Source organism: Mauremys reevesii, linkage group 1, assembly GCF_016161935.1.
Source record: "Mauremys reevesii isolate NIE-2019 linkage group 1, ASM1616193v1, whole genome shotgun sequence".
Classification (NCBI taxonomy): Eukaryota; Metazoa; Chordata; order Testudines; family Geoemydidae; genus Mauremys; species Mauremys reevesii.
This window is the reverse complement of record NC_052623.1, coordinates 223,808,755-223,818,987: the sequence shown is the minus strand read 5'-3', so window position 1 is coordinate 223,818,987 and position 10,233 is coordinate 223,808,755. Positions and strand designations below refer to the sequence as shown.

Sequence of the window (10,233 nt, the reverse complement as noted above, 5' to 3'; positions counted from 1 at the left end):
TTTTTAAAGATGGGCACTACATTCGCTTTTTTCCAGTCATCCGGGACCTCCCCCGATCGCCATGATTTTTCAAAGATAATGGCCAATGGCTCTGTAATCTCATCGGCCAACTCCTTTAGCACCCTCAGATGCAGTGCATCCGGCCCCATGGACTTATGCTCGTCCAGCTTTTCTAAATAGGCCACCACTTCCATGAGGCCTCGCCTCTGCCCTGCCTCTTCCCACCCCTTCCCTGCCCCCATTCCAACCCCTTCCCCAAAATCCCCACTCCAACCCCACCCCCTCCGTGCACGCAGGGGATGCAGGAGGGGTGTGGGGTGTGGCAGGGGGCTCAGGGCAGGGGGTCAGAGTGCAGGGTATGGCAGGAGGCTCAGTGAAAGCGGTTGGGGTTCAGGAGAGGTGTGGGGTGCAGCGGGGGCTCAGTGCAAGAGGTCGGGTGCAGGGTGCAGCAGGCAGCTCAGGGAAGGTGGTTGGGGTGCAGGAGGGCTGCAGCAGGGGGCTCAGGGCAGGGGGTCAGGGTGCAGGATACGGCAGGGAGTCAGGGTGCGGCAGGGGACTCAGAGCAGTGGGTTGGGGTGCATTAGGGGTGTGGCAGGGGGATGGGGTGCAGGGGGTGGCAAGGGGCTCAGGGCGGGGGGTTCAACTGCAGGAGGGGCTTGGGGGGCTGGCTCCTTGCCTGCCTGCCCTGCCCCCGCGCCGCTCCGGGAAGCAGCTGGAATGTGGGGGAGGAGAGGAGCAGGCACTTCCCCCAGCATTTCCCATTGGCTGGGAACTGAGTCTTTTGGGTGTGGGGGGGGAACTGCCAATCGGAGCTGCTGGGGGCGGTGCCTGAAGTAAGATCAACACACACCCCTGCGCCTCTCGTACCCCAGGTTCTTTCCTCTTCCCGCAGCACCTGCCCTGCCCCCGGTGCGCTCTGGGCCAGAGCCGCTCTAGGTAAACGTTGGGGGAGGGCAGGGGGGCTTTGAGGAGCTTGTGGGCAGCAGAAAATAACCCGCATTATTTGAGACCCCTGCACTAGAGCATGTGCAGTCTCTGTACTGATTTGATATCATCAGCTGTTGCCCTGAATTGATCAATTAATAGAAAAATAAAACTCAGGTCTTGGCAGGTAAACTTTACTTAACCTCTAAGAGGGAGCAATGTCTAGTGGTTAAAGCACCTGACTTTTAGTTAGGGAATGTTGGTTCGAGTCTTGGCACTGCCATTCACTTGCTGTGTGACTGTGCAGGTCACTTAGGATCTCTGTCTCAGATGACCATGCTTTGAAAGAGAAAAAACTGGCACATGTTCATGGGGACATCTTTTAGTGCTGCAAAGAGTCAGGCAAAAGGAAACTTTTATTTTTAAGTGTGCTGGTGTCACCACTGCCAGCTTCTGACCCAGGGAGACCTGCGTATTTTGGAGTGGAGGATTTTTTCCAAGACTTTAGTGCTCTGCATTTATTGTGAAACATTGAACAAGTGTCATCAACAGTCACTCTGAGCAAAGGAACAGGTTTGATAGCGTTTACTTTCATTCAAGTTCTCTTCATTTCAGACATTGTTCATTACCCTGAAAGGTCATTCCACGGGCTGTTTGTTCTCAGTAAACAGTGCAAATGCAACTCAGCCAGCAATACATCTTGAACAAGCATCGTGTAGCTATAAAAAAACAAATATTTTGGCTAATGAAATGAAAAAACAAAAACAAACCAGGATATTTCAGTTACCCTGGGGCATCATAAGAAAAACCAAGACTATCGTGGTTGAAATAGGTTGTATGGTCACTTTATAGTTACCTCACATGTAAACGGAGGATATTTACCTCCACTTTATAGAGCTGTTGTGAGGCTATGCTCATTAATATCTGAATTGCTTTGATAGCCTCAGATGAAAGGCTCTCTGAAGTATTGTTTTAAAGTGGTTATTTTGACAGTAGCTTGGTAATCTGAAATGAGCCTCCTGAACTAGTGCTGCTAATTCTCCCTCCACCTTCCAAAACTCACGGAGGTACAGTGAGACAAAGATGTTCCTTCTTGTTTCCCATATTTCCAGAACTGTGCTCCACTGCAGGAGAAAATGACCTAAAATGCTTCTGAAATTATATTTTCTATGTGATTTCCCAGCCCAGCGGGGTGGAAAGCATAGAATAAGTGGAAACAGAAAACTGGTCACTTATCTGAAACAAAAGCTAATCACTTATTTACTGCAAGTGAGGACCGACTAAAAACTGAGATCTCTGAAATGTGTTGCTGGATTGTTGGCTGTTTTTTCAGTATGAACCCAGTTCTAGTGGTATGACCACTGTATTTCAGTCAGACTGGAACCGCTACAGAACTGAAATGCATGTGCTGTTTACATGGTGCAAGGAAAATCTTTGACAAAGATATGTATTTCTGTTCTTGCAACAATGCTGATTCTTATAAAGCACACACACTAAATCCTCTCTCCTAATCATGCCATTTGAAAAGCCTGCATTTTCTCTTTGCTTACAGGCAGCTGTGGTCATGGTGGAATTGTGAATATCAGCCAGCCCTATGTTGTACAGCTGAACTGGGGAGGATTTTCCTTCACATTTGATTCCTGGGTAGGGATTACTCTCTTCAGACTCCGCAGAAGGACCTATACTGGGTTGCACCTTTGAACACAGATGGGAGACTCTTAGAATATTACAGACTTCATAATTCCCATGATGATTTGCTGCTATTAAAAATGCTAGAGAGTTACAAATTCAATATGGGGAAGGCAGTGGCACCACCATTGACAATAACTTCATGTATTAGAATGTATCTAATTCAAGAGATATGGGCAAGCTCGATTAAAACACAAACACATTGGCTGTGAGGAAAACTCTGCCGAATGCTACTTATGGTAACCGTTTCTCTTATGCTGGTGTTGAGTGGTAAGATATGGACTTTGCTGTGGATGAAAGTGGATTGTGGGTAATTTATTCAACCAAGGACAACACAGGTAACATTATGATTAGCAAACTCAATGAGACCACACTTGATGTGCTCCATACTTGGAATACAAGGCAGTACAAGCCGTCCATTTCCAGCGCTTTCATCATATGTGGTATTCTATATGCCACAAGACCTGTCCACACTCAGAAAGAGGAAATATTTTACACATACGACACAAACACTGAACAGGAAGGTAAAATTAGCATAATTATGGATAAAATGTTAGAAACAATTCAAAGTATCAACTATAACCCCTCAGACCAAGTCCTGTACGTTTACAATGATGGCTACCTTGTTAAATACAATCTTATTTTTCAACCTGTGTTACACTGATATGAATATACACAACAACTAGAGATCACAGAAAGTCCGATTTTTATATCCCTTTGGACAATGTGAATGTTAAATGAGGGCCTATTCCTACCAAGAGTAGCTCCTGGAGATAAGGCTTCTTACCATGAGCTGTCCCACTGAAGGATAATAAGCTCTATGCCTGGTAACAATTGGGTGCAAGATTAGGTTCATAGCTTTTTAACTGGTGTTTAGCTACAATGGCAACAGGAGTACTAGAAATGCCTCTGCTATAAACATAGATTAAATAGATGACTTAGTGACGGACAGAACATGTATCATGATAGATTGCTCACATACTGATGTGCATTTGGAGGAAAGTCTATATTTGGATAACACATGAAAACTGACCTGTTTTGTTGTCATTGCTCAAAGTATGCAAGGCCATAAATATCATATTAAGCATTGGCCTCAAATAATTACTAAAAGATTAAAATTAGAGGAGAATTAGGACTTGATCTTTAAAGAGCAGCCATTGGTTAAGATGAACTGTGGAAACAGTTGCCTTGGCTCCTTCTTGCAACCCATCAATGTATTTTAGATGGCAGGACTCCAATGCATTAGTTTCCTAAAGCTGCACTTCATGAAAAAAAACATATTAACTATTTTTTGACGGTTTCATTTTCTTAGCACTGTGTCCTGGGGGCTTGACCCAAAGCCCAATGAAAGCAGTCCCTTGGTATATGGCATATGCTGCAGTAGAACATAAGCTATGCCATCCTACATGCTCCATTTAGTCCTGGAGTCCATTTAGTCTTTAATTTATTGTGATCTCCATTAGCACCTTTCAAAAACACTCTGAAAACAAGGAGCCAAATTAATTGCCAGTATAATTCCATTGGCGTCAATTACCTTACATCGGGGGTGAATCTGGCACGTGATCTATCAGTTACAGAATACTGAAGTTGGGACAAAGTCATATGCTCTTTATTTTTAAAATGCCACTTACAAGATTTTTATCAATATCTGTACTGTAATCATGTCACAAATGAGATGTACAGTTATGAAAATGCAGTAAATGTTTGCTGGTTTTCTTTTATCAATGCTATCTTTGTCTTCTTATAATCTGGATCAGTAGAAGTGAATGATTAATTGTTGTTTAATAAAGTGTTATAAAAATCCAAACCCTATAGTTGTTTGTCATTGCACAACAGCTGGGAAACGTTGGGATGCAGCAAGAAGCCAGCTTGAGCAAATGATATTGGAAACAGAAATCATATTCCTTTGGGCTTAGAGTGTTTAAGAGCTCCTGGAACAACACAAAGGTGTGAATCAGTACGTCAGTAACTAGAGGAGGGACTTTATTTCCACTCATTGAAATATGTTCCCCAGTTAGATTAACATTTTCCACCAAGATGAGATGTTACTTGAGAGGTCTGAGGCTGATGACACATTTTTAAGTCAGATGCTGCCACTTACCAGGTATCTGCATCTGTTTCCTGAAAGTGTGTGAACTGAATGTGAAAGCCAGCCATCACTGGTGCAGTAATCTGATCCATGAGCATGGGCCTTTAAAGAATTCACAATAGTTCAGCTGAGGGGTGGTTTAACTATAAAAAGCTAAAAGACAGCAGAGCATTTCTTGCTTCACATATTTTGGGGTGGCATCCCATTAATTCCCAAGGGTTGCCCTATTCACAGGCATAAAAGGCCACTCTATATGGCATCACAGTTTAAGGAGCAAAATCCACTGTGGCGCTAGATCCACAAAGAGGACTTTGGTTCAGTGTTGCAACACCTAACTTTAGGTATTTAGTGGAATCTTCAGCCCTGACTTAGGTACACAAGCTCCCTATAAATGGATGTCAAGTGTTGGGCACCGAAGAATGGGAATCACAGAAGCTGAGTGGGAGGCTGCTGAAGCTAGCCAGTAGCAAATGCTGAGTAGAGAGTTGAGCTTCAGTCCACTTAATGCTACTTGGGAGTCACAGCTGTGAACCCTCCCCTGGAATTAGGTGTTTAACCCAGGTCAGCCCTGTCTGAAAGGGGGAAAAGATAAGGCAATTTGGAGGTTGTGCTGCCCGTTTATACACAGTATTTAAAGCATTCAGCCTGGCTGTGGGAGACCAGGGTTCAAATCCCACCTCTTCTTGTCTCAGAGCAAACATTTGAACCCAGGTCTTTCACTGCTCAAGTAACAATGCTAAGCACTGAGCTACAGGGAGAGTTGGAGGAGGGGCTTTCTTAATCTCATCTGATGAAGCTGCTTCACTTTGTATGAAATACTTAAATAGTCAGTGGGCCAAAGAGCCATCAGAATGACTCTATAGCAGAGGGATCACAGTATCTAGTTTACAGACCCCAGTTCTAGTCCTGCACCAAGGACTGTTTAAACCTGGACCACTACACAATTCTAAGCTGTTACTGCATCTTATTAGTGTCACTGTGAGAAATCTTGTGATTAGCAACAAACTTGCTAGTATCAGGCAGGGCCAAACCAGTTGACTTTGTTTTGTGGGAGGTTCCTATTTACCAAACAGGCTGTGCAATGTCAGCTCATTCTGTATCTAATATCAGAAAGACTAAAGCAAAGGGCAAGTCTAGCCGATTTTGTGCATTTCCCACTTGCAATTTTTGAGTGTCATATCAGCTGGACAGCTCCATGCTTTCTGTACTCCCCAAAGAGAGAGTGCCTCTTCACAGTCATGGAGGTGCCTAATTTGGGGTAGGTCCCAAATGGCCTCATACTGTAAATGAGTTTCTGATATGGTACTCGCCAATTTACAAAGAGGAGCACAGTGTCCCCAGTCCCTGCACAGGCTTGCCAAATTGAACAGCAAAGCAATGGGAAAGCAAGCGCCTTCCATTGAAGCAAATAACAAAACTTTCTTTTTCTTCAATGGGAATGAGACTGCAATGAACCGACACCTGGACACAAATTCAGTTGTTTGGAGATCCATTCCTGACCTGATTCCTCTCCACAGTCTTGCATTTTGGCCTGTCTCTCTATCATCTCCTTGTGGATATTTTACTGTTTATTTCATTGTAACTTGGTTAAAATTGAGCTCCTTTCATTCCTCTGGAGATTCCACTGCATTCTCAGTCACCATTGACAGTGCTACCATCCTTCCTGTCACTCAGACTCATCATGAGTCGTCTCTGACTCTTCACCGTCTCTACAGCCATGCAGCCAAGCTGTATCAAAGCCTTGCCACTTCCTCCTCCCTCATATTTCCATTAACAGGCCTATTCCCTCAGTCTACATGACTAAAATTCTCTCCGGTGCTTATCTGCGTCCTCTCAGACCTTCCTGACACCCACCTCACTCTCCTGTCCAGTCAAAATGATGTTGCAAAGTCACCTTTTTGACCTGTCACAGTGACAATGTCAGTCCCCTTCTCGAGTCCCATAGAACACATCATATGCAAGTTTTTTGTTCCTCATTTATGGGCCGTTCACAATCTAAACCTTCCCCACTTGTCTACTCTTGTATCCAACCCTGCCTCTTCTGCTCTGCCAATGCTGTCAGCCCCTATCATCCATTAGTTCACCTGTCACACAAGCACCTTCCCATTTTCTTCCATTCTGACTCTTATGCAGGGTCACTCCCTCTAAACTAATCCATAAATCCATTACACTGTGCTCCTCCAAATAGCTCCTTAAGACCAACTTCTTCCGGACGCCTGTGGTAAGTTGCAAACTGATTACGGCTAAGCAGATGTCTCCAGTAGGAACTTCTGATATTTATCTTACTTAATTATATTAAAGACATGAACCATCTCAAAACTGTCCATCCGTGCACATAGTTGGCCACTGTAAACTCGTAATCTTGTTACTTTTACCCTCATTATTTATCCCTCATTCTTTTCAATTGTTGTTACAATTACTTGTTGCGTCTTAGCTTCAATTTTGATGTATGTTCTTCTAGGGAGGAACTGCCTTTTTGCTCTGCATTAGAACAGCATCAAGCACCAATTGTGGCCTCTAGGTACTTCTGGGATACAAACAATAAATAATAGCCTGCCTGGGATTTTTTTGTGCATCTGTATTTTTGTCTGAAATTTCATGCGTGCAGCTATATGGATTGAATAGAAATTGGCTTTGAAAAATAGGCAAACAATATGCTTCCAGACAACTATATAAACATTCTGTTGGAAACAGTGTTTCAACAGGTATGTGCACATAATGATATTAAATTTCATGAATTCATCCCTAAATTTATAAGGTGTAAGAGATGGGGATCTCTTTCTCCTGTAGATATTATTGTTTTTGTGATTGAATATTAGTGCTCCTGAAAGTTAGAGACTAACAACACTAGTCTGAGGCAATCACAGAGCACAAAGCCATTGTGCATTGGGCAGTCTTGTGCACTATTGGTGGGACTCAGTCATAAAAACAACATATAACATATCTCTTGAGAATACACTGAAAAATCATGAATTGCAGCATCTGCTGAATATTCTTTAGGAATTCTGTTCCTATTTGTTCTTAATCTGTTTTCAAACTCTAACAAATACAGTAGTTCTAGTGTTAATTACTTAACATTCTTTAGTTAGTTATTTGCCAGTGTAATGCCCTTGGAGTTCAGAGAGCATGGCCCCTGTCATAAACACACAGCTAAGGGTAGCATAAAATCCCTCTTTACCTGTAAAGTGTGAAGATGCTCAAATAATCTGGCTGGCACCTGACCAAAAGGACCAATGTGGGGAGAAGATACTTTCAAATCTGTGGTGAAGGTTTTTAGTTTTTGTTCTTTTTGTGTGTTCCCTCTAGGTCAGCAAGGAACCAGGACAGGGGAAATACATCTCCTAAAGCCATATCTGAACTAAACATCTAAGATTACAAATTATATGTAATTGGAAGGAAATGCATTGGATTATCTTTTGTTTTAGCTTGTGAATTTTCCCTAGGTTAAGAGGGAGGTTTACTCCTGATTTTTATTTATTTATTTATTTTGTAGCTTTAAAGTTTTGCCTAGAGGGGAATCCTCTGTGTTTTGAATCCGATTACCCTGTAAAATTACCTTCCATCCTGATTTTACAGAGGTGCTTCTTTTACTTTTTCTTTATAATAAAATTCATCTTTTAAGAACCTGATTGGTTTTTAGTGTCCTAAAAACCCAAGGGCTGGTCTGTGCCCACTTTGTTAACCTATTTGGTTGGTATACTATTCCCAGGAAAGGGGGTGAAATGGCTTGGGGGGATTTGGGGGGAACAAGAACTCCAAGTGGTTCTTTTCCTTGAATCTTTGTCTAACTCACTTGGTGTTGGCAGCGCTACCGTTCCAAGGACAAGGAAGAATTTGTGCCTTGGGGGAGTTTTTAACCTAAGCTGGTAGAGATAAGCTTAGGGGGTCTTTCATGTGGGTCCCCATATCTGTACCCTAGAGTTCAGAGTGGGGAGGGAACCCTGATAGCCTCTTTAAAACCTTGTTCTGAAGCAGAAGAGCATGTTGCTTCAGGGGCTTGGGGAGTGGGAGAACGACAGGGCGGGTATGTCTGTAGCTCCAGACAAGACGGCTACACCAAGCAGGCCCTTGTGTAAAGCAGCAGCAGAGAACTAGCCTGGAGCCTCGGAGGGACAAAGCGGCGGACTGGAGCCAGGAGGAGCACTGTGTCGGGCAGGAGTCACCTGAGAAGGACAAACCAGAGCCTGACCCAGAGCTGTATGGGGCTGTGAGTACTGGGGCTTGTGACTTTGCATTGGGAATAAAGAGGGAGGCTGTAGCTAGTTAACTGAGGAGGTTGTTGCTCTGTGAGGACATCGTGGGGGTTTGCTGGGGAAACTTTACTGGCACCGAAGATTCACTGCCAGACTGGAACCTTGCCCAGGACTCCTTGCTCAGTGTCTGCCCCTTTCAGACTGTGGTACCACTGGGGCCTTGTGCTGGATGTAACCCTGTTTTATTGCTCCTCCTATCTTCCCCCCTGTTGTTTTTCTCCATTCATCCCTCTGGGGTGAAGTATTTCCCTTTCCTATATTCCTTGTACTATTCTGGTGTGTGTGTGTTTACTCCAGGGGATGTGGGACAGGTATCCCTGGGTTGGAAGGGACACATCTGTAGATGCTTGTACAACATACATTTCATGAGCACAGGCATATACCTGCACGGTTCACCCCTGTCACTGATGCCTGCCCTTTTTGCAGTGTGAGGGAAACCCTGGCACATGTTTTTTGGAGTGTGCCAGGTTGCAGCCCCTTTTCCAGAACCTTCTCCTAAGGTTCTGACCACACTTCCTCCCCCCACACTTTTTGATTTATGCACACCCAGTCCATATCCTCATGAAATCACTAGACCTCCTCGTGAACCATCTCCTGGCACTGGCCACGGTGGCCATCTATAATGCCAGGAAGAGGATGCTGGACGAGGGGGTGCTCTGTGACTGTGGGGGCTACTTCCATTCCTCCCTCAGCTCACCTGTCCAGGCAGAGTTCCTCTCCTTCAGGTGGTGTCCCCTGGCTGCCTAGATACCTTTGAGGAGCAGTATCACTGTCTGAGTTTCTCTGCTTGGTGTCCCCTTCCAGATCCCTGATTTTGTACCTGTGACCCTCACTCCTGACCCTGTTATTCATTAGTTGTCCTCTGTAATTATTTGAAACCTGGGTCCAGTAGCTCGTCCCCTTAGGCTGGGGGAGGGGCCTTCAGACACGGGCAGGCTTGCGCCTGCCTGCCTCCTGAATTTCAGTAGGTGCAGGCCTTCTTGGAGTCCTCATCATTGTGCCAGAGGCTGTTCCTGGCAGGAACCACCAGGATTGGAGACCTTCTGGACTACAACCAGGGGGACTGGGTGGATTCCTGGGTGCTAGATCAGTGCATGCGGCTCTCCACCCCTCATACCCCTTGACACATACTCTCAGAGGAGAAGACAGCCTTACCAGCCATCTCTTGGGCTTTCCCAGATTGGGTCCTGCAGGAGGGTGCTCCCCGCTCACCCCTTGCCCTGGCCTTCCAGACCTTTACATCGGGCCCCTGCCAAGCGAGTCCCACCCCCCCGCCCT

The 10,233-nt window shown here is 44.8% G+C and overlaps 1 pseudogene; it reads left to right on the top strand.

Moving 5' to 3' along the window:
• Window positions 1-358: 358 nt before the first annotated feature.
• On the top strand, window positions 359-3,607 carry LOC120371806 (annotated as a pseudogene).
• The last annotated feature ends 6,626 nt before the right edge of the window (window positions 3,608-10,233 follow it).